We start from the raw sequence: 25,378 nt of genomic DNA on the forward strand, positions 1-25,378 counted from the left end.
GTGGGTTTGCGGACCACTGCGGCTGCGGCGGGGACGGAGCCTCTTCGTCGTTTCTAGGTCCCCGGTTAACATGACATAACATAACATGCGTCTGTAAAGGAATCGTTTGTGGACAATAACATTGCTGAAATGGAGTGGCCTGTCCGAAGTGTCGACCTGAACCTAATGGAACATCTTTGGAGTAAGTTAGTACGTCGACTTCGCTTCAGATCCCAGCGTCTGTGATCACTACCTTCTCAGGTTTCGGCTCTTATGGAAGAATAGGCTGCCATTTGGCTACAGACATTCAGAAAACTCATTGAAAGTGCCCCCAAGAAAGTTCAAGTTCTGATAAAGGCGGAGGATGGATACACCCCATATTGATCAGATAGAGTATTTGAAACCAAATACATGGAATGGCAGTTGTAATATCTTCCTATGAAGTATAGTTTTAGCATCGTCTGCCACTAGACAACTCTCTCTTTTCTTGAGTCCAACATATTGTCGCCAGCTACAAAAGATCATGTATAGTGTCTATAGAACGGGGTGGCTCACTGTATAAGTCCCTGGGATTGCATTCTATAGCTGTTCGGCGTAAATCTCGTGCGCTGTTGTAAGCTACCAGTGGTTTCGACATGTCCCTTCAAGTGGGTGTCGGGCAGAGCTTACAACATGTTGCCCCCACCCATTCTCCTTTTTCTTCAACAAGTGAGCCTACGGCCCATCTACAATAACATCGACATTAGCAGGCTTTAATGTTCCAGCATCCATTTTTTTTTTTTTTTTGTGCTACGGCTACCTGGATAATTTTCCAAGGAAGGCAAGAAACACAGACTTAGGAGTGAACAATTGTACATGTTTCTACAGATCAATAATTTTTACAACTGGCCTTCGTTACTCAACATCTGAAGTACTTGGCAGCCAGTGTGTTCCTGTATTTCTGAAAGATTATGCAGAAAAGGAAAATTACAAGTCGTTATTGATAGTCGAAGGGGCTGTATACTTTGATTCCAGATACAGCCCCTAGAAATTAACGGAAAAAACAATAGAAGAAAGTGAACGCCTTAAGAAGAGACTCCAGGCTTTCAGGGTCGGTGCGGCTGGCGCTATTACCTCATCCGTTGCACTCACGGTCAGGGCCGAGCTGGCACATCCTACAGGACGAGATAGTTGTGCTACTTTCATTCTGTGCTGCTTGTGGGCTAGTAATCTAGCGTAGCATTGTTTCGTTTGCTTTAATGCCTTTTATAAAGATCCATAGCAGTTTACGCCTCAGATTACCTATTTTTGCTCATTTTTTGAGTAATAGCTGCTCCCATATCGAAACTAGAAGGTGCAATCACTTGTCTTCTAAAAACTTTTCACAGAGAGTGGTTCACAGTCTCGTTCTTACAGCAGCATGCTAACGGACCCAAGTTCCTAGATTCCACTCTGTGCACTGACGAAGACTTAGTGTCCCGTGTGACGGTCTGAATATTCCTGTTAACGCATCAAAATACCTCAAGAACTATGCATCCAACGAGAAAACAGTATGAAATGACAGCGGCCTCAAGATGGCACTAGTCACATAGCCATATTCTACTAGATGACTGGTGAAATAAAACACGAAAACTCCTTTTCTTTATAACGGAAACCTCTATTTTTAACTGAATAGTTGCAAGTAAGAACGTAAATACAGAGTTTAAGTGGGTGGTTACACCTTGTGTACCACAGCTAGCCCGGGGGAGGGTTTATGCTCGTGTAAACAACAGTACATCTACATGGATACTCTGCAAATCAAAAAAATGGTTCAAATGGCTCTGAGCACTATGGGACTTAACATCTATGGTCATCAGTCCCCTAGAACTTAGAACTACTTAAACCTAACTAACCTAAGGACAGCACACAACACCCAGCCATCACGAGGCAGAGAAAATCCCTGACCCCGCCGGGAATCGAACCCGGGAACCCGGGCGTGGGAAGCGAGAACGCTACCGCACTCTGCAAATCACATTTAAGAGCCTGGCAGAGCGTTCATCGAACCACCTTTACAATTCTCTATTATTCCAATCACGTATAGCGAGCGGGAAGAATTAACACCTATATCTTTCCGTACGAGTTCTGATTTCCCTTATTTTATTGTGGCGATCGTTTCTACCTATGTAGGTCGATGTCAACAAAATATTTTCGCATTCGGAGGACAAAGTTGGTGATTGGAATTCCGTGAGAAGATTCCGTCGCAACGAAAAACGCCTTTCTTTTAGGTCCAGCCCAAATCCTGTATCATTTCTGTGACACTCTCTCCCATATTTCGCGATACTACAAAACGTGCTGCCCTTCTTTGGACTTTTTCGATGTACTCAGTCTGTCCTATCTGGTAAGGATCCCACACCGCGCAGCAGTATTCTAAAAGAGGACGGACAAGCGTAGTGTAGGCAATCTCCTTAGTAGGTCTGTTACATTTTCTAAGTGTCCTGCCAAAAAAACGCAGTCTTTGGTTACCCTTTCCCACAACTTTTCTATATGTTCCTTCCAATTTAAGTTGTTCGTAATTGTAATACCTAAGTATTTAGCTGAATTTACAGCTTTTAGATTAGAATGATTTATCGTGTAACCGAAATTTAACGAGTTCCTTTTAGCACTCATGTGAATGACCTCACACTTATCGTTACTTAGGGTCAACTGCTACTTTTCGCACATGTCAGATATCTTTTCTAAATCGTTTTGCAGTTGTTTTTGATCTTCTGATGACTTTATTAGTCGATAAACGACAGCGTCATCCGCGAACAACCTAAGACGGCTGTTCATATTGTCTCCCACATCTTTTATATAGATAAGGAACAGCAAAGGGTCTATAACACTACCTTGGGGAACGCCAGAAATCACTTCTGTTTTACTCGATGACTTTCCGTCAATTATTACAAACTGTGACCTCTCTGACAGGAAATCACAAATCCAGTCACATACCTGAGACGATATTCCATAAGCACGCAATTTCACTACGAGCCGCTTGTGTGGTACAGTATCAAAAGCCTTCCGGAAATCCAGAAATAAGGAATCGATCTGAAATCCATTGTCAATAATACTCAACATTCAACACTTCATGTGAATAAAGAGCTAGTTGTGTTTCACAGGAACGATGTTTTCTAAACCCATGTTGACTGTGTGTCTATAGACCGTTTTCTTCGAGGTACCGAGCAAGGTGTTATGAATATTTGTCATACCGATTTTATATTCATTGCAGCTTGTGTTGCAGTATTGCGGTGTTGGTGAACATTCATTACAGGCCCCATTATTGTAAAAATAGGTGTTCTGTGTCTATATTCATCCTGTGTTGTAGAACGCCGTCATATAGTTGCCATTCAGTTATTCTTTCTGTTGCTTTCTTGTGTGTGATTAATTTTTAACAGGTATCAATAGTTTCATTAGTGAGTGAATTCTGTTGAAGAAGGAAGTGAAATAGTTCTTGGTCGCCAAAATAGTTTCATTTATTACCGCATGACACGCTGTGGGAGAACAGCAACGTTAGAATTGTCGCATGAAATGTTAAATACAAGACTAGATATAAAAGAGTAATTTAGCAACAATCAGTGCAAAATAAACTTACTGAAAACAATCCAGAGTATCTTGTAACTTGCTAACCCATAATACTAGCAGTGTCGAACTGACAAAAGTGCACCAGTAGGTGGCGTCAGAGGAAGTAACGTCTATGATACCAGGCACAATCATTGCATGACGAATGTTCATTAAAAACTACATACGTCATTCGAATTCTATATATAAGAAAGATAATTGTTAACACTAAGGGTAAGATAGATACTGCCTACAGGAAAATTAAAGAGACCTTTGAAGAAAAGAGAGCCACTTGTATGAATATCAAGAGCTCAGATGGAAACCCAGTTCTAAGCAAAGAAGGGAAAGCAGAAAGGTGGAAGGAGTATATAGAGGGTCTATACAAGAGCGATGTTCTTGAGGACAATATTATGGAAATGGAAGAGGATGTAGATGAAGATGAAATGGGAGATATGATACTGCGTGAAGAGTTTGACAGAGCACTGAAAGACCTGAGTCGCAAAAAAGCTCCGGGAGTAGACAACATTCCATTAGAACTACTGACAGCCTTGGGAGAGCCAGTCCTGACAAAACTCTACCATCTGGCGAGCATGATGTATGAGACAGGCGAAATACCCTCAGACTTCAAGAAGAATATAATAATTCCAATCCCAAAGAAAGCAGGTGTTGACAGATGTGAAAATTACCGAACTATCAGTTTAATAAGTCACAGCTGCAAAATACTAACACGAATTCTTTACAGACGAATGGAAAAACTAGTAGAAGCCGACCTTGGGGAAGATCAGTTTGGATTCCGTAGACATATTGGAACACGTGAGGCGATACTGACCCTACGACTTATCTTAGAAGCTAGATTAAGGAAAGACAAACCTACGTTCCTAGCATTTGTAGACTTAGAGAAAGCTTTTGACAATGTTGACTGGAATACTCTCTTTCAAATTCTGAAGGTGGCAGGGGTAAAACACAGGGAGCGAAAAGCTATTTACAATTTGTACAGAAACCAGATGGCAGTTATAAGAGTCGAGGGACATCAAAGGAAAGGAGTGGTTGGGAAGGGAGTGAGACAGGGTTGTAGCCTCTCCCGATGTTGTTCAATCTGTATATTGAGCAAGCAGTAAAGGAAACAAAAGAAAAATTCGGAATAGGTATTAAAATCCATGTAGAAGAAATAAAAACTTTGAGGTTCGCCGATGACATTGTAATTCTGTCAGAGACAGCAAAGGACTTGGAAGAGCAGTTGAATGGAGTGGATAGTGTCTTGAAAGGAGGATATAAGATGAACATCAACAAAAGCAAAACAAGGATAATGGAATGTAGTCGAATTAAGTCGGGTGATACTGAGGGTATTAGATTAGGAAATGAGACGCTTAAAGTAGTCAAGGAGTTTTGTTACTTTGGGAGCAAAATAACTGATGATGGTCGAAGTAGAGAGGATATACGATGTAGACTGGCAATGGCAAGGAAAGCGTTTCTGAAGAAAAGAAATTCGTTGACATCGAGTATTGATTTAAGTGTCAGGAAGTCGTTTCTGAGAGTATTTGTATGGAGTGTAGCCATGTATGGAAGTGAAACATGGGCGATAAATAGTTTGGACAAGAAGAGAATAGAAGCTTTCGAAATGTGGTGCTATAGAAGAATGCTGAAAATTAGATGGGTAGATCACATAACTAATGAGGAAGTATTGAATAGGATTGGGGAGAAGAGAATGTTGTGGCACAACTTGACCAGAAGAAGGGATCGGTTGGTAGGACATGTTCTGAGGCATCAAGGGATCACCAATTTAGTATTGGAGGGCAGTGTGGAGGGTAAAATTCGTAGAGGGAGACCAAGAGATGAATACACTTAACAGATACAGAAGGATGTAGGTTGCAGTATGTACTGGGAGATGAAGAAGCTTGCACAGGATAGAGTAGCATGGAGAGCTGCATCAAACCAGTCTCAGGACTGAAGACCACAACAACAACAATTGTTAACAAAAGGGCTCGAATTTCTACCAACAAGACCCTAGCTGCAGCGCTTCAAACTGATGAAATTCGAACATAGGAAGGCGGAGCAGAGGGAAATAGCTCAACACATAAATATAAAAAAAAAAAAATTTAAATGCGGTAGTACATAGTAAAAACAAAGGTATCAAAAGTTCAGTAAACATAGATATTAAAACATTTGGTAGGAAGGGGAAAGCAGGGACATTTAATAGAAGTGAAAGGAACCACTGACATTTATGGCCTAGTAACAGGTTGCACTTATAACATCGATATCATCAGTGACTGCAATTAAAAGACAAAACATCGAAATCATCAGTCACTGCAGTTATAAAATGCCAGTGGGATATTGTACCCTCATTTTAAACCAATAAACGTAGAGTGGCGGATGTGAATTTACGAAAATTGAGGTTTACAGCACGTAGTGCCGAATATACAGTGCAATCAACAGATGTTTTAAAACATTTAAATAATAATTCATATTTTACAGTTTGAAAAGAGACAGATAATTTATAAAGTGTAAACTGTATCTGTAACATGAAAGCAAAGATATTAAAAATGGAGGTGTTTCTTATGACATGGAAAGAACTTAGTAAGGGCAAGAGCCAAAGTAAAAAACGTGTGTAGTAAAATGTATCATTGGTGTCATAATTGTATGACAAGTGAATAATCCAACACCGTATTATTTAATTAAGCAACAGAGGACTAGAGATAGTCCAAAAGGTCATCGATTAGGAATAAAAAACGTTTTTTGCTGAAGCTACATTCTTTATTCACAACTCGATTTGGCTGTTTTTTGTAGCGTGAAAAAAATCTCAATTTCTTCGAGGGGATCATGTGTGGCACCTCTCGGTACCGACTGCAAAATTTCCGTACTTTTGTTAATAGACTGTAATACATGGTTATTGTCTTTAAGTTAGCAGCTTAGCGCATTCATATTACTTGCATAAGCATGCTCTCTGAAACACGTTTTGAGATCACATCCCGTCTGCATTGTATAGCAGTTTTGGCAAGATCCACATTTTAACTTGTAGACGGCAGCTCTATTAGATTTTATAGTCTTTTAAACCAGACTACAAACCATGTATGATGTTTGTATGGCTCTTGCTGATATTGACGATCAAGACAACTGTTGTACCGCTTAGTGACAATAACGTCGCACACCCCCCTTAAGACTTTTTTTTTCAAAAATCATGAAGTGATTTAATTTATGGTGAATCCTAAACAAATATCACAAATGGTATCACCCTTTATGCACAACGCTTTCTTGCGAGAATACCACCATCACCACATTCTGAGAAACTTTGCTAGTAGTGGAAGTGACCGGTCGTTGTGGCCGAGCGGTTCTAGGCGCTTCAGTCCGGAGCCACACTGCTGCTATGGTCGCAGGTTCGAATCCTGCCTCGGGCATGGATGTGTGTGATGTCGTTAGGTTTAAGTAGTTCTAGGGGACTGATGACCTAAGATGTTAAGTCCCATAGCGCTCAGAGCCATTTGAACCATTTTTACTAGTGGAAGTGAAGACCTAAGGAAAAGGCTGTGCGAAAACTGTTAAAGGGAAAAATATTGAGACTGCAGGATTAGCAGCTGCTGTTGTAAATCCTCAGATAAGTTCCCGAGTTGTTACTCGTTACTCTGGTATATCACAAACTGGTGTTCTGAGAATGTTATGGTGTCACGAATTTCATTTCCATCGTATTTCACTATATGACGAACACGACGGGGATGATGGGATAATGACCATACGTTTTGTCAATGGGCTTGCAATCAAAAAGAAACAAATTAAGAGTCTTTTCGTAACCTATTGTTCTCAGAAGCATCAACCTTCATGAATCACGGTGCGTTCAACAGAAACATCACGCATTACTGAAGCCTGGTAAGTCTGAGCCTGCACTTCAGGTGTGGGCAAAATTTCGGCTTGCGGGCCCTGCTCGGGCCCGAGTGCCAAAGCACTCAGCCTCGCTTCACGTTTCCCCCCCACCACGATGCCACGCTGTCTCAGCGCGGAGGGGCATTTTCCCGTACGACCATTTCACGAGTGTACCGTGAATATCATAAATCCGATAAAACATGAAATCTCCAGCATCTCTGCGGCCGGAAAAAGATCCTGCAAGAACGGGACCAACGACGACATGAGAGAATCGTTCAACGTAACAGAAATGCAGTCCTTCCTCAAATTGATGCAGATTTCAATGCTGGGCCCTCAACAACTGTCAGCGTGCGAACCATTCAACGAAACATCATGGATATGGGCTTTCGGAGCCGAAGGCCCACTCGTGTACCCTAGACAACTGCACGACACAAAGCTTTACGCCTCGTCTGGGCCCATCAACACCTACATTGGACTGTTGATGATTGGAAACACGTTGTCTGATCGGGCGAGTCTCGTTTCAAATTGTATCGAGCAGATGGAGGTGTACGGGTACGGAGACAACCTCATAAATCCATAAGGCGTGTGCAGCTGGAGTGATATGGCACTCCTGGTACGTCTAGATACGACTCCGACAGATGACACGTACGTAAGCATCCTGTCTGATCACCTGCATCCATTCATGTCCATTGTGCATTCCGACGGGCTTGGACAATTCCAGCTGGACAGTGCGACACCCCACAGTCCAAAATTAATACAGAGTGGCTCCAGGAACACTCTTCTAACTTTAAACACTTCCGCTGGCCACCAAACTCCCCAGACATGAACATTATTGGGCATATCTGGGACGCTTTTCAACGTGCTGTTCAGAAGAGCTCTCCAACCCTCGTAATCTTACGGATTTATGGACAGTTCTGCAGGATTCATGATGTCAGTTCCCTCCAGCACTACCTTAGACATTAGTCGAGGCCATTCCACGTCGTGCTGTGGCACTTCTGCGTGCTGGCGGGGGCCCTACACGATATTAGGAAGGTGTACCAGTTTCTTTGGCTCTTCAGTGTATTTTTCGTACTTGTGTGAAGACATTCGAAAGTAAATGCTTTATAAAGGGGTATGTTGGCTAGACGGTACATGGACTTAGTTAACTGCTGGTTCAGAATAGTATCACTGTTACTATAAATTCTATTTTACTGCGCTAACGACACTATCTGTCTGCTAATAAACTCCGTCTCGAAGTGTTTCAGTTTTTAAAATTTACTATCTTACTGCTTCCGTGTTTTACCACCTCTTTAATTGAAATTTAAATTGGTCCATAAAGTAATTTTTTTACTGCACGCCAGAAAAAAGTACAGTGGATTTCATTTCCTTTATATTTATATTTAGGGTATTTATCTATTCCATTTTCCATTTTAGTACTTGAACTATCACCTAAACCACGAAGAAAAACAATTACCTTTTATCTGTCTGCTTTGGCACTGAAAATATTACGGCACTTAAAGTTGTACAGGTTCCATTAACGCAAATATCTCATTTTTCTCCATTTAGACGCTTTACAACTCACTTGAAATTCCTTAGAACCTGAGGCAATCAGTTCTCAAATATGCTATAAAACTGGAAGCAAGAACGACAGAAAACACACAAGAAAGAAAAGCTTGCAAGTAGATACATCCTGCCAATGTACAAATTATAAATGATCAACGCAACGCCGGCCAGGGTGGCCGAGCGGTTCTAAGCGCTACAGTCTGGAACCGCGCGACCGCTCCGGTCGCAGGTACGAATCCTGCCTCGGACATGGATGTGTGTGATGTCCTTAGGTTAGTTAGGTTTAAGTAGTTCTAAGTTCTAGGGGACTGATGACTTTAGAAGTTAAGTCCCATAGTGCTCAGAGCCATTTGAACCATCAACACAGCACTGTTGCTCTGTAGGGATGATAATTTTTATAACAGCTGATCGTGTTTACTCGTATATTTTGCTCTCACGTAGTAAAACAGTTAAGTCAGTGTTGAACGTATGTGACGAACATGTTGGTTTTCACAAGAAGGTTTGAAGTACCACATTCAGATTTACCAACGACATAAATGTCTCGATTATCAGATGCTGTGGACAAGATTCCTCTGAGCTCTTGTAATAGATATTTTGTCCGCAGCTCGTGGTCGTGCGGTAGCGTTCTCGCTTCCCACGCCCGGGTTCCCGGGTTCGATTCCCGGCGGGGTCAGGGATTTTCTCTGCCTCGTGATGACTGGGTGTTCTGTGTTGTCCTTAGGTTAGTTAGGTTTAAGTAGTTCTAAGTTCTAGGGGACTGATGGCCATGGACGTTAAGTCCCATAGTGCTCAGAGCCATTTGAACCATTTTTGAATAGATATTTTATTTCGCATCATTAGCTATATTTTCAGGGAACCGGACGGAATGTAGACAAGAAAATCGTACACTAAACTGTCTTACATCCTCTGAAGAAGAATAAGATTTGTGGACATTGCTCTAAAGCAGTGGTACTCAGCCTGACGTTATTACCCCTCAGGGTGAAATGCAATTTTCTGAGAGTTAAAAAAAGGTTTCAGTCGTGTTTCGGTTACGAAACTACCCTGTCTTTGAAAATGTGTTACTATTATCACTATTTCGTAAGACTATACGTTACAAATAATTATACATTTTTTAAAATACTAGCATTAACGTGTGACGCAATGAGGTGGAGGTTATAGCAAGTGATACGAATGTATAAACATCGTCTTCCTCACATAGTCCACTCACCAAACATGTGCTTTGTACCATGCGTCTACGATAGTAAAATTCATCTACATCTACACACATCAAAAAAAGTTTTGCATCATCCCGGTTCCCAGAACTCCTGAAGAGAAACGTTGACTATGGATATTACATCGCAGACACAGTCACTTTGACTGTTCAGGGATGTCACTAAACCCTACCAGAGATGTAGACAACCATGCATTAGCAGCACCTAATAGACGGAGGGGGACCGACAGCCGATCAGTTCCAGACATTCCACCGGGAAGGAGGTACACGGCTCGTGTTGTCCGTTGTTCAACCATGCCTAGAGGGTCAATACCGCGGTTCGATCGCGTCCGCATTGTTCCTTTGTGTCTGGAAGGGCTCTCAACAAGGGAAGTGTCCAGGCGTCTCGAAGTGAACCAAAGCGATGGTGTTCGGACATGGAGGAGATACAGAGAGACAGGAACTGTCGATGGCTGTCTCGCTCAGGCTGCCCAAGGGATTATGGCTCGGAGGAACCATGACAGCAACGCCACCATGTTGAATAGTGCTTTTCGTGCAGCAACAGGACGTCGTGTTACGACTCAAACTGTGCGCAATAGGCTGCATGATGCGCAACTTCACTCCCGACGTCCATGGCGAGGTCTATCTTTGCAACGACGACACCATGCAGCGCGGTACAGATGGTGCTAACAACATGCCGACTGGACCGTCAAGAATGGCATCACGTTCTCTTCCCCTATAAGTGTCGCATATACCTTCATCCAGACAATCGTCGGAGACGTGTTTGGAGACAACCCGGTCATGCTGAACGCCTTAGATGCACTGTCCAGCGAGTGCAGCAAGGTGGAGGTTCCCTGATGTTTTGAGGTGGCATTATGTGGGGCCGATGTACGCCGCTGGTGGTCATGGATGGCGCCTCTAACCGCTATACGATACGTGCATTCCATCCTCTGGCCGATAGTGAAACCATATCGGTAGCATAGTGGCGAGGCATTCGTCTTAATGGACAATTCGCTCCCCCATCGTGCACATCTTGTGAATGAGTTCCTCCAGGATAACGACATCGCTCGACTAGAGTGGCCAGCATGTTCTCCAGACATGAACCCTATCGAATATGCCTGGGACAGATTGAAACGGCTGTTTATAGACGAAGTAACTCACCAACCACTCTGAGGGATCTATGCAGAATCGCCGTTGAGGAGTGGGACAATCTGGATCAACAGTGCCTTGATGAACTTGTGGATAGTAAACCACGACGAATACAGCCATGCATAAATGCTAGAGGGCGTGCTAATGGGTATTAGAGGTACTGATGTGTACAGCAATCCGGACCACCACCTCTGAAGATCTCGCTGCATGATAAAAGAATGTCATTAGAAGAAGCAGTAGGCCTACCAATACTTGTGTCACTGACAAGTCAAAAAAGAAAGTCATTAATTTTGACACTTATCTTGAATGGAGTCCCACGTAGATTTCGTCAAAGTTGTTATGGCTCATTTGTTGATGCTAGGGTGATTTCACTTCGACTGCTAGAAGGTCTAGATCTGTATTTTAGCAAGATTTGAATACCTAACAAACGCGTTTTTCAGGAAATTCTTAATGATCAAACAGTCCCAGATCAGAACAATGGTATGGTAGAAATAATTTTTGACTTGGTGTTCACGATCTACATTTTTAATAAACTTCTTGTAAATTCACATATACTACTTTTTAATTGTCACACCATCAAGAAACAGTTTTGTATCAATCTTCATATATTTAAATTCCACTTTAATCAAACACAGGACTTGACTGTTCTTTTACAAAGCGAAATAACAACTTAACTTCTGCAAAGTGAAACAAAGACTGCTCTGTGCGCATTCGCACCAAAACGGTTACAAGTAAGTCAAAGATTATGACAGTCTCACAGAAATGAATACACACAAGAACCATATCACTGTAATATATCGATACATCAGAGTACCTATACATTAATAAAACCAAATGTGAATATTGTCACAAAAATACACTCCTGGAAATGGAAAAAAGAACACATTGACACCGGTGTGTCAGACCCACCATACTTGCTCCATGACACTGCGAGAGGGCTGTACAAGCAATGATCACACGCACGGCACAGCAGACACACCAGGAACCGCGGTGTTGGCCGTCGAATGGCGCTAGCTGCGCAGCATTTGTGCACCGCCGCCGTCAGTGTCAGCCAGTTTGCCGTGGCATACGGAGCTCCATCGCAGTCTTTAACACTGGCAGCATGCCGCGACAGCGTGGACGTGAACCGTATGTGCAGTTGACGGACTTTGAGCGAGGGCGTATAGTGGACATGCGGGAGGCCGGGTGGACGTACCGCCGAATTGCTCAACACGTGGGGCGTGAGGTCTCCACAGTACATCGATGTTGTCGCCAGTGGTAGGCGGAAGGTGCACGTGCCCGTCGACCTGGGACCGGACCGCAGCGACGCACGGATGCACGCCAAGACCGTAGGATCCTACGCAGTGCCGTAGGGGACCGCACCGCCACTTCCCAGCAAATTAGGGACACTGTTGCTCCTGGGGTATCGGCGAGGACCATTCGCAACCGTCTCCATGAAGCTGGGCTACGGTCCCGCACACCGTTAGGCCGTCTTCCGCTCACGCCCCAACATCGTGCAGCCCGCCTCCAGTGGTGTCGCGACAGGCGTGAATGGAGGGACGAATGGAGACGTGTCGTCTTCAGCGATGAGAGTCGCTTCTGCCTTGGTGCCAATGATGGTCGTATGCGTGTTTGGCGCCGTGCAGGTGAGCGCCACAATCAGGACTGCATACGACCGAGGCACACAGGGCCAACACCCGGCATCATGGTGTGGGGAGCGATCTCCTACACTGGCCGTACACCACTGGTGATCGTCGAGGGGACACTGAATAGTGCACGGTACATCCAAACCGTCATCGAACCCATCGTTCTACCATTCCTAGACCGGCAAGGGTACTTTCTGTTCCAACAGGACAATGCACGTCCGCATGTATCCAGTGCCACCCAACGTGCTCTAGAAGGTGTAAGTCAACTACCCTGGCCAGCAAGATCTCCGCATCTGTCCCCCATTGAGCATGTGTGGGACTGGATGAAGCATCGTCTCACGCGGTCTGCACGTCCAGCACGAACGCTGGTCCAACTGAGGCGCCAGGTGGAAATGGCACGGCAAGCCGTTCCACAGGACTACATCCAGCATCTCTACGATCGTCTCCATGGGAGAATAGCAGCCTGCATTGCTGCGAAAGGTGGATATACACTGTACTAGTGCCGACATTGTGCATGCTCTGTTGCCTGTGTCTATGTGCCTGTGGTTCTGTCAGTGTGATCACGTGATTTATCTGACCCCATGAATGTTTCAATAAAGTTTCCCCTTCCTGGGACAATGAATTCACGGTGTTCTTATTTCAATTTCCAGGAGTGTATGTCTGTTACTTCGCAGAAAAGTAGTACGATATTATTGGTATCGAGAACTGGGCTTGGAGTACCGTTGCTGTTGTTATTGTTGTTCTGACCTTCAGTCCTGAGACTGGTTTGATGCAGCTCTCCATGCTACCCTATCCTGTGCAAGCTTCTTCATCTCCCAGTACCTACTGCAACCTACAGCCTTCTGAATCTGCTTAGTGTATTCATTTCTTGGTCTCCCTCTACGATTTTTACCCTCCACGCTACCCTCTAGTGCTAAATTTGTGATCCCTTGATGCCTCAGAACATATCCTATTAACCGGTCCCTTCTTTTTGTCAAGTTGTGCTACAAACTCCTCTTCTCCCCAATTCTATTCAATACTTCATCATTAGTTATGTGATCTACCCATCTAATCTTCAGATTCTTCTGTAACACCACATTTCGAAAGCTTCTATTCTCTTCTTGTCCAAATTATTTATCGTCCACGTTTCATTTCCATAGATGGCTACACTCCATACAAATACTTTCAGAAACGACTTCCTGACACTTAAATCTATACTCGATGTTAACAAATTTCTCTTCTTCAGAAATGCTTTCCTTGCCATTGCCAGCCTACATTTTATTCTCTCTACTTCGACCATCATCAGTTATTTTACTCCCCAAATAGCAAAACTCCTTTACTACTTTGAGTGTCTCATTTACTAAACTAATTCCCTCAGCATCACCCGACTTAATTCGACTACATTCCATTATCCTCGTTTTGCTTTTGTTGATGTTCATCTTATATCCACCTTTCAAGACACTGTCAATTTCGTTCAACTGCTCTTCCAAGACCTTTGCTGTCTCTGATAGAATTACAATGTCACCGGCGAACCTCAAAGTTTTTATTTCTTCTCCATGGATTTTAATACCTACTCCAAATTTTTCTTTTGTTTCCTTTACTGCCGGCCGCGGTAGTCTAGCGGTTCTAGGCGCTCAGTCCGGAACCACGCGACTGATACGGTCGCAGGTTCGAATCCTGCCTCGGGCATGGATGTGTGTGATGTCCTTAGGTTAGTTAGCTTTAAGTAGTTCTAAGTTCCAGGGGACTGATGACCACAGATGTTGAGTCCCATAGTGCTCAGAGCAATTTTTTTTCCTTTACTGCTTGCTCAATATACAGATTGAATAAAATCGGGGAGAGGCGACAACCCAGTCTCACTCCCTTCCCAACCACTGCTTCCCTTTCATGCCCCTCAACTCTTATAACTGCAATCTGGTTTCAGTACAAATTGTAAATAGCCTTTCGCTCCCTGTATTTTACTCCTGCCACCTTTTGCCGTAATGGTCACGTAAATAAACAGCCATTACACGATGGCACGAGCTGGTTTTCCTCTGACCTGAGAATCGGCACACAGGATCATTTTCAGGGAGAACTACAGTTTAACGTGAAAGGCGAACCATGCTTCACACTGATGTTTTTCACATACGCAAAGCATTTACAGAAGTGAAAGTCACTTTAAATTTTAGGAAAAACACCTTATGTCTGTCCTGGGACTCACCCGTGGACCTCTCGATAAGCAGCTTGACGACTGGGTGTTGTGTGCTGTCCTTAGGTTAGTTAGGTTTAAGTAGTTCTAAGTTCTAGGGGACTGATGACCATAGATGTTAAGTCCCATAGTGCTCAGAGCCATTTGAACCATTTGAAGCAGCTTGACACAGAGGAAACTACCACGCGTGAAGAATTGAACGCTTCCAGAAATTCGGCACCCTCCACGGGCGTGTAAAGCTGCGCGTTGCCACTGTAGAGTTGAATATGTCCCTGGCGCGTAGCACGACGTGATCGCCGAGCCGTTCCGGAGACAAGGGAAGCGGCGGTCCAGGCGTGTGAAGCTGCGCTGCGCTTCCTTCCGCCGGGTTCGCCGGCCTCAGCTAACGGGTTCCTGTTCCGCCGCGCTCGCTGGAGTAACTGTCGTGCTACCACCTCCGTGGATCGCACAAAAAGGAAACGAAGACAACCCCGAAAAGCCTCAGCTACCGGGATCACTGTCGAACTGCCAAAACTGCTCTACCAAATGCCAGAGGAAAACCAGCTCGTGCCATCGTGTAATGGCTGTTTATTTACGTGACCATTACGGCAAAAGGTGGCAGGGGTAAAATACAGGGAGCGAAAGGCTATTTACAATTTGTACAGATACAAGATTGCAGTTATATGAGTTGAGGGGCATGAAAGGGAAGCAGTGGTTGGGAAGGGAGTGAGACTGGGTTGTCGCCTCTCCCCGATTTTATTCAATCTGTATATTGAGCAAGCAGTAAAGGAAACAAAAGAAAAATTTGGAATAGGTATTAAAATCCATGGAGAAGAAATAAAAACTTTGAGGTTCGCCGGTGCACAAATATCACACGGAAAATACAGGCTGTAAACGGTATAAGCAGAAAAAAAACTGTCAGTAGAACGCAAGTAATCGATTTAAAACGTCTACTAACATCTTTGTTTATTTCCTACGATTTTCCCAAAAAGAAAAAACAGACTATCTCGGGACAATGTTTTGACAAGTAGACACTGGACAGTGCACCCGTATTACACGTGACTTGTATAAACATTATGCACAGAAGACTGGGAAAATTCATTAAATAGGATCAAATTACTATGGGGTACCTGCTTCGCCCCTCTTCCAACACAGGTGCACTTATGTCACTTATTTAAGCAAGCAGTTGGTTCTTGTTATTTACCGCTGCGCGTGTTGGCACAACACCGACTCAAAGGAAGGCCTCGGCGCTTGTTCGTGACGTCACGTCAGCTAGGCAAGGCGAACGCCAGGTCTGTTGCAAGCACACTCATAATGGTGGTGTCTCCCTCTCTGACACAGGAAAATGTGAAACTATTGACGGTAGTTGACCAACACACATTGTTCTGAGAGATTTCTGCAATCAATTAATTGTGCAATTCACTACACTTCTTAACAAATAGTGTACTCCGGAACTTAATTTTCCACCTGATTTAAGGATTGACATACAAAAACAACTTCATGGTCGAGCAGCAACATAATTCGTGCTTCTTTACCTTATTTATAAATCTGAGGAAGTTACGTTTGTACTGGGTTGCTTTTACAAGAAACTGTGAACGTATCGGTGCTCTTCTTTAGGTATCTTGGTTGACTATGGGGTGAGGAGCACTGAATGTTAATGAAGTATCTTGCGACTGTGCATGTTGGGGGAGGGGGTGGGGGACAGAAGAAGAGGCAAAAGAGAGATACTTGTTTTATCAAATAAAATTTTTTTATCTTGTAAAGTTTCTCCTTTCAGTTGCAAGAGGGGAATGTTTATCTTTTCTAATGTGCATGTTTAAAAAAGTTTAAGCTCAGCAGTATTTTCGATGTATGAAGCTATTTTGTTTCCTGTTTAGAATTCCTTTCGTTGAAAACGACTGTAATCTAATGACTGGCAACAGTTGGACATTTACACATGTAAATTAGTTCACATTTCCAGTGACGATGTCAAACGAAAATAAATAAATAAATAAATAAAAGAAACGAGTTCATTGTAAGGAGGTTGGGGTAAGTTTCGATAACAAAATGGATCAAGTAAATATAGTTACTTGAATGTAAAATTTCCGAAGCTTGCAATGGGGCAAAGCATCGTCTCATATTGATCTACGTTTGTTTCGACAGGATTCAGTAATACAGAACTACGACCTTCATTTGTAGCTTTACGATAGTAAGAAAATCTTTCATCTAAATAAAACTGCAGAATCCAAAAGAATACCAAACATTTTGTCCAAAAATAAGAGATTTATATTGATAAACGCGCCCAGGCGTTTCTGCCTGCAACAGACCTGGCGTTGGCCGTGCCTAGCTGACGTGACGTCACGAACAAGCGCCGAGGCCTTGCTTTGAGTCGGTGTTGGTTGGCATCGCGAGCCTGAGTCGCAGACCCACAGGCATCTACGGCCTGCGACGTAGAGTCACTGTAACACGCCGATCGTCGACAGTCGTCACATTACCTGTGCAGATGTTATTGCAATTCCGTTAAACATTAGGATGGAAGGGAGATTTATTGTCGCCGAACTATGCGATATTCAATTAATTTATGGTGAGGGCAGCTGTACGAATTTATCGTGAACGCTTCCCACAACGAAGAGTTCAAAGGGTTCAAATGCCTCTAGGCACTATAGGGCTTAACATCTAAAGTCATAAGTCCCATAGACTTAGATCTGCTTAAACCTAATTAACCTAAGGACATCACACACATCCATGCCCGAGGCAGGGCGAACCTGCGGCCGTAGCAGCAGCGCGGTTCCGGACTGAAGCGCCTAGAACCGCTCGGCCACAGCGGCCAGGAACGAAAAGTTCTTGCGCGAACGACATTTGTTGCTGTTCACCAATGGTTTGTATCATCATAATTCTCTACTTTTACTCGATTATTTTGCAATTCATTCGTAACGAAGTACAGTAGCTGTCTTTACCTGTTTACGTATTGTCTGTTCTGATACGCTTTCATTTTATTATTAAATAAATCACGACAGTATACAACTTAGGAGTACGTATTTAATTTGCATAGATTGAGAGATACGGGCTGTTTACGGCCCCGAGCATAAAGCAGAGGCTCACAACGCGAAGAACGTACATTGGAAGCTGAGGAATAAATTCTGGACCGCATCCACGAAGATCCTACTCAGAGTACTAGAAGCATCGCCCGCCAGTTGGGTGTATCGCACACACTTCGTAAGAGAAGCGTCTGCCGCCTTACCACATTCAGCTCGTACTAGCGCTGGAAGAGCAAGATTTCCCTCTGCGACGAGAATTCTCAGAGTTTATTTTGTTAAAAAGTGAACAGCATGATTTTGTTAACAAAATATTCGTCACAAATGAAGCTTGTTTTACTCGCGACGGAATAACTAATTTCCGTAACATGCACACGTGAAATGTACACAGTCCGCGCCACGCTTTCAATGCCGCTTTCCCGCAAATGTATGGTCGAGTATAATCAATGATTACATTATTGGGCATCACGTTTCACCTGCACGATTGACTGGTAACGATTACCGAACGCCGCGCGGAGTGGCCGTGCGGTTTGAGGCGTCATGTCACGGACTGCGCGGCCCCTGCCGCCGGAGGTTCGAGTCCTCCCTCGGGCACGGGTTTGTGTGTTGTTCTTAGCATAAGTTAGTTTAAGTAGTGTGTGAGTCTAGGGACCGATGACCTACGCAGTTTGGTCCCTTAGAAATTCACACACATTTGAACGTTTGAATTACCGAACCTTTCTACAGGAAACATTGCTACCAACTTTATTAGAAGATATTCCGTTAGCCGTACGTCATAACATGTGTTTCGAAGCCCATGAGAAAGACAGATCGTGGCGCTTACGTCACAGTACGTGATCCTGCAGGTCTTACGAGTGCCAGCAGCCGTCTCTAACGAGGAGAGATTAATTATTTAAGACGAGTTTATTAATCCTTAACTGCCTGTTTAAATGTATGCAAGTTCTCAACAGTACACAACAAAATTAAGCCCTTTAGTGCGTACCTTTCCAATTAAGTATTGAGTTCCTGTGGGCCGTTCGCGAAGTGTGGCGGACAAGCCGAATAGTGTGACGTTACAAGTTCGTGGCAGGGCCCGTATATCTCATTGCTCTCCGATGTGGTTTCTCCACGATGCTGATCCATTCCACATTGGTCACAGAGTACGAATGTTTTTGAACAGACGCTTTCCAGGACAATGGGTAGGACGTTTTGGTCCACGGCGATGGCCACCACGCAGTCCTGATTAAATTCACTGGCTTTTTACTTTTGGGGCCATATGAAGAAACTTATTTATGCTCAGCAAGTAAATAATGTGGAAGAACTTGCGCAGAGGATTTTCGATGCTTCCATACCATAAAGACAAATGTGCATGTGTGTGATCGAGTGCGACGAGAGTCGTTTCGCCGTAATGGAGCATGTGTCGAATGGAATGGTGGACATTTTGAACACTTACTGGTGTAAGAGGGAACAAAGAAATGTGGGTTTCATTTTCGTTACGGTACTGTTGTACAGAAGGAAAATAATCTGAATTTAATTTTCATTTAGGAATAGTTGCAGAAAGAGGAAACGTGTGACTGTAATTAATGCACAACGCATTACGTGGTAATTGGTTGATGTACTAAAGGAAACACATTTTATTTGAGCTTAGATTTTCTTCACTATAAGGACCTTCGTTATGGTAATCTTGTAAGAGAGAAAACCTCTGGTTGTACTTAATTCATTGTTTACATAAAACCGAATTAAACGTTCACAACAACCCAATGACTATTTACATTGCTTGTTTCGGTAGCACCTGACCGCCGCTCCGCGCCGCGTCGCTGTACACATCCAATGTTTGCATTGTTGTGGTTCGTCCGTTACCTTGCTCTGGCTGCTGTGTCGATGCCGGTAATACACAAGCAAGGTCGTGTACCGTCAGTTGACAATAATAAACAGAATCGCGTCCACTATCAATGCTACAAAAAACTTTTAGAAATACAAAAGTAAAGAACATTATACAATGATATTTCATTAGACCTTTTTGTCAGACATACCGAGAGTTAAGGTCTGAATAATTTTGGCAGCTTATACCGTGTACACCCTGTATAAAGTACAAACGACTCTCTGAGTATCTGCTGCGGCCATCGTTGACTGCTGATACTGTTGCGGAGTATCTCATTGAGAAGACTAAACAGCTAATGTCAGCAGTATCCTATTACATTTACACATATCAAAAAAAGTTTGGCATCATCCCGGTTTCCAGAACTCCTGAAGATAGACGTTGACTGTGGATATTGTACCACAGACACAGTCCCTTTGACTGTTTAGAGATGTCACTAAACCCTCCCAAAGATGTAAATAACCATGCATGAGCAGCGCCTATTAGACGGAGGGGGTCCGACAGCCGATCAGTTCCAATCATTCCATCAGGAAGGAGGTACAGGGCTCGTGTCGTCTATAGTTCACCATGCGTAGACGGTCAATACCGTGGTTCGATTGCGTCCGCATTGTTACTTTGTACCAGGAAGGAATCTCGACAAGGGAAGTGTGCAGGCGTCTCGGAGTGAACCAAAACGATGTTGTTCGAACATGCAGGAGATACAGAGAGACAGAAACTGTCGATGACATGCCTCACTCAGGCCGCCCAAGGGCTGGATGACCACTACCTACGGCTTATGGCTCGGACGAACCCTGACAGCAACGCCACCATGATGAATAATGCTTTTCGTGCAGCCACAGGACGTCGTGTTACGACTCAAACTGTGCGCACTAGGCTGCATGATGCGCAACTTCACTCCCGACGTCTATGGCGAAGTTCATCTTTGCTACTACGACACCATGCAGCGCCATACAGATGGGCTCTACAACATACCGCTCAGGATTGGCAACACGTTCTCTTCACCGATGAGTGTCGCGCCGCATATGCCTTCAACCGGACAATCGTCGGAGACGTGTTTCGAGGCAACCAAGTCAGGCTGAATGCCTTAGACACACTGTCCAGCGAGTTCAGCATGGTGGATGTTCCCTGCTGTTTTGGGGTGGCATTATGTGGGGCCGACGTACTCCGCTGATGGTCATGGAAGGAGCCGTAACCGCTGTACGATACGTGAATGCCATCGTCCGACGGATAGTGCAAACATATCAGCAGCATATTGGCGAGGCATTCGTCTTCATGGACGACAATTTGCGCCCCCATCGTGCACATCTTGTGAATAACTTCCTCCAGGATAACGACATCGCTCGACTAGAGTGACCAGCATGTTCTCCAGAAATAAACCCTATCGAACATGCCTGGGATAGATTGAAAAGGGCTGTTTACGGGCGACGTGACTCATCAACCACACTGAGGGATCTATGCCGAACCGCCGTTGAGGAGTGGGACAATCTGGACCAACAGTTCCTTGATGAACTTGTAGATAGTATGCCACGATAAATACAGGCCTGCATCAGTGCAAGTGGATATGCTACTGGGTATTAGAGGTACCGGTGTGTCCAACAGTCTGGACTACCACCTCTGAAGGTCTCGCTGCATGGTGGTACAACATGTAGCGTGTGATTTTCATGAGCAATAAAAAGGGCGGAAATGATGTTTATGTTGATCTCTATTCCAATTTTATGTAAAGGTTCCAGAACTCTCGGAAACGAGGTGGTGCAAACCTTTTTCTGATATGTGTAGATTATGGTTTATCTGCTTGATGTACAGAAGTATTGCCGTTTCTCTGAACTTTATTCCATGTATGGCACTTTTTGTGCTACAGAAATGTATATTCAGTTGTCAAATTCACTGGTCCTTCGTGATGAATGGTAGAAAATCATCCTCTAATGGATCGTTGATCGTAGTCACTACCTACGGATTTGTAGTGTAGCATTTGTCGACGAAGCGACCAAGCAATAATTTCGTTTATTTGAGACCTGTCGATAATGAGAGGTGAAGATTGTATCGTAAAAACGGAGAAACCATCTAGTTTCATTTTCTGTCGATATCCAGAAGCGAAGCACAAGCTCTTAATGGAGAGAGATGTAGCAGGAAATCCTACGTGGCTCTGTCTGCAAGACAGTTTAATCATTCACCTCAAGCAGCTTGGGCGCAGAAAACTGAAATGAGGATGGCTGGCTGGGAATCTGAACCCCGCTCTTACAGCCTACGAGCCCAGTGTCTAAACTATTACGTTTGCTTTATATTGTGAAGTAAGAATACGCTCCACGGCATGTGTCGTGATAGCCATCTGGAGGCGTCTGCGTGTTACGGCTGGCGGTACTTGCATTCAAAAGCTGAAATGTTGTAAATATTGTTACCGCTATTGATTTAATCATGATTAATATTATTTATCTATTTATGTATTTATTTAATTAGGCTAGGCATTCTAATCTGAAAGTCTACGAGTAAAAACAATTTTTATAGTCATGTTATGAATAAATGGATTGAGTTCATTTACAGTGACGATTTAAACTAAGGATGATTACCTTTCGTGATATAAAAAGATGAGTATCCACTGCGATTGCCCTGATCGTTACTTTCTATTATTGTCTGATGCTTTAACAATAATCTTCTATACCTCTATCTTCTTCTATACTAACAATAAAAACTGCAAAACCGTCGCGTCTGTCTGTTTGTTTGAAGACGCTAATCTCCGAAAATACTAGACGAATTTTCATGGGGTTTTCACAGTTAACTTGTATGTAGCTTGGGGCAAAGTATAGGTTTCATTTCATCACAATCGTATCAAGGAAAAAAATATATATATCGCAATTTAAATTCCTATCTCATTCGAACAATATAACGCGACGTAATTTGTGAAAATGCTTTTATTGATAGATATGTTCTACGTATCTACTTTGGTCATTGCGAGAAGTCATACTTGGATGATACAGCAGATGGAGAGTTTCATCGAGACCCCTCGCACTCTGTAGCAATATTTGCCCCATTTCCTCTTTTTGTCCCCGGTGCGCGCCGGCCGGTGTGGCCGAGCGGTTCTAGGCGCTGCAGTCTGGAACCGCGCGACCGCTGCGGTCGCAGGTTCGAATCCTGCCTCGGGCATGGATGTGTGTGATGTCCTTAGGTTAGTTAGGTTTAAGTAGTTCTAAGTTCTAGGGGACTGATGACCTCAGCTGTTATGTCCCATAGTGCTCAGAGCCATTTGAACCATTTGTCCCCGGTGCGGAAAGTTCTTCACAGTTTTTGTTTCCCATCCGGTGCAAGATGTAGCACCGGTTTATGGTGGTATGGATTCGACCCGTAGGTTTCGTTTCATGGCTTCCTTAGCACCACACTTTGCTCTCTTTCTTAATGCCCTATGCTGCAACTATAAGCATGTTTTCAGTCATGTGCGTCCCCAACTCGACGTAACGAGTGTACTTACTAGTTTCAGCTACTTACTGTTAAAAAATGTAAAAAAAAACAACAACAAAATTCACAATAATACACCCATTGCATCCTTTGTACCACATCCCCAGGGTGGGAGGGAGGAGACATGGTGTCTAGGCCTCTGGTTGCGACCCCTGCCCACCTTGCCTCCGCCACCCCACTACCTGATCCATTTCCCACAAAAAAAAGCGGTCTAAGACGATGGTAAAAAAAAATGGTAAGGCGATCGCTCGCGATAAACAGGAAATTCGGGTTCGAGTCCCGATCCAGCACAAATTTTCATTGTCGTCATTCCATTCTACAGCTGATGGTTGTAATTATTCGCAATTGCGAATACATTTAAGGTAGTGCTTATACAGGCCTCAATGTGTTTAGTCCGGACTTTCATACTGATATTATTAAATGCGAAAGTAACACTATATGTTTCTTTTTCACAACAAAACTGCTGAACCGATTTCCTTGAAATTTGTTATGGAGTTAGCTTGAACCCTAAGAAAAAACATAGGCTGCTTTATAAAGTAAATAAAACAACAACAATAAAATCGACTTCTTAGTCTGTGAAATAGGTAATGGAACATCTTTTTCCAGATCGGTGGATATAAACTGTGTTATAAAATTATTAAATTTGTTGCATTATGACAACGTTGTATGATGTATAGCAACTTCAGTAGCACGATGCGCAGATGCTTGGGGCAACTGAGCGATGGAGGGCGGTGGGGGAAGGGAAGACGCATGTCGCTAGCCATGCATACCGGAATAAGCAGACATGAGAGAGCAGCTGACATTATTGCACGTACAACAGCTTGCTTACCAGCTCTCAGCAAATCAAAACCCGCAGCCGCAGGTAGCAGTGAGTTTTCGCATAACGACCATTAACAACACAAGATAGTAGTAGGAAAAATTCTGTAACTGTGATTAGTGGTAGTTAGCATTATAAATAGACACAACTCGGACCTATATTGGAAGAACTGGTTCGAATTTTACCGAGTCTGAAACGAAATCCAAGCGATCCATTAGCTATATAAATACCATAGTTTATTCTATGTTGACAGATGTGAAAATTACCGGACTATCAGTTTAATAAGTCACGGCTACAAAATACTAACGCGAATTCTTTACAGACGAATGGAAAAACTGGTAAAACCCGACCTCAGGGGAGAACAGTTTGGATTCCGTAGAAATGTTGGAACACGTGAGGCAAACGTGGTGTTGGAACATGACTTATCTTAGAAGATAGAGTAAGGAAAGGCAAACCTAGGTTTCTAGCAGTTGTAGACGTAGAGAAAGCTTTTGACAAAGTTGAGTCGAATACTCTCTTTCAAATTTTGAAGGTGGCAGGGGTAAAATACAGGGAGCGAAAGGCTATTTACGATTTGTACAGAAACCAGATGGCAGTTATAAGAGTCGAGGGACGTGAAAGGGAAGCAGTGGTTGGGAAGGGAGTGAGACAGGGTTGTCGCCTCTCCCCGATGTTATTCAATCTGTATATTGAGCAAGCAGTAAAGGAAACAAAAGAAAAATTGGAAGTAGGAATTAAAATCCATGTAGAAGAAATAAAAACTTTGAGGTTCGCCGATGACATTGTAATTCTGTCAGAGACAGCAAAGGACCTGGAAGAGCAGTTGAACGGAATGGACAGTGTCTTGAAAGGAGAATAGAAGATGAACATCAACAAAAGCAAAACGAGGATAATGGAATGTAGTCGTATTAAGTCGGGTGATGCTGAGGGAATTAGATTAAGAAGTGAGACACTTAAAGTAGTAAATGAGTTTTGCTATTTGGGGAGCAAAATAACTGATGACGGTCGAAGTAGAGAGGATATAAAACGTAGACTGGCAATGGCAAGGAAAGCGTTTCTGAAGAAGAGAAATTTGTTAACATCGAGTATAGATTTAAGTCGTTTCTGAAAGTATTTGTATGGAGTGTAGCCATGTATGGAAGTGAAACATGGGCGATAAATAGTTTCGACAAGAAGAGAATAGATGCTTTCGATATGTGGTGCTACAG

The 25,378-nt window shown here is 43.4% G+C and overlaps 1 protein-coding gene across 1 annotated transcript in view; it reads left to right on the forward strand.

Moving 5' to 3' along the window:
- LOC126469605 (cuticlin-5) overlaps positions 1 to 25,378 on the forward strand; it is a 324,544-nt gene that overhangs the window by 59,824 nt on the left and 239,342 nt on the right. The gene's annotated exons all lie outside the window — the stretch shown is intronic.

The sequence above is a fragment of the Schistocerca serialis genome, chromosome 3 (assembly GCF_023864345.2).
Source record: "Schistocerca serialis cubense isolate TAMUIC-IGC-003099 chromosome 3, iqSchSeri2.2, whole genome shotgun sequence".
Lineage (NCBI taxonomy): Eukaryota > Metazoa > Arthropoda > Insecta > Orthoptera > Acrididae > Schistocerca > Schistocerca serialis.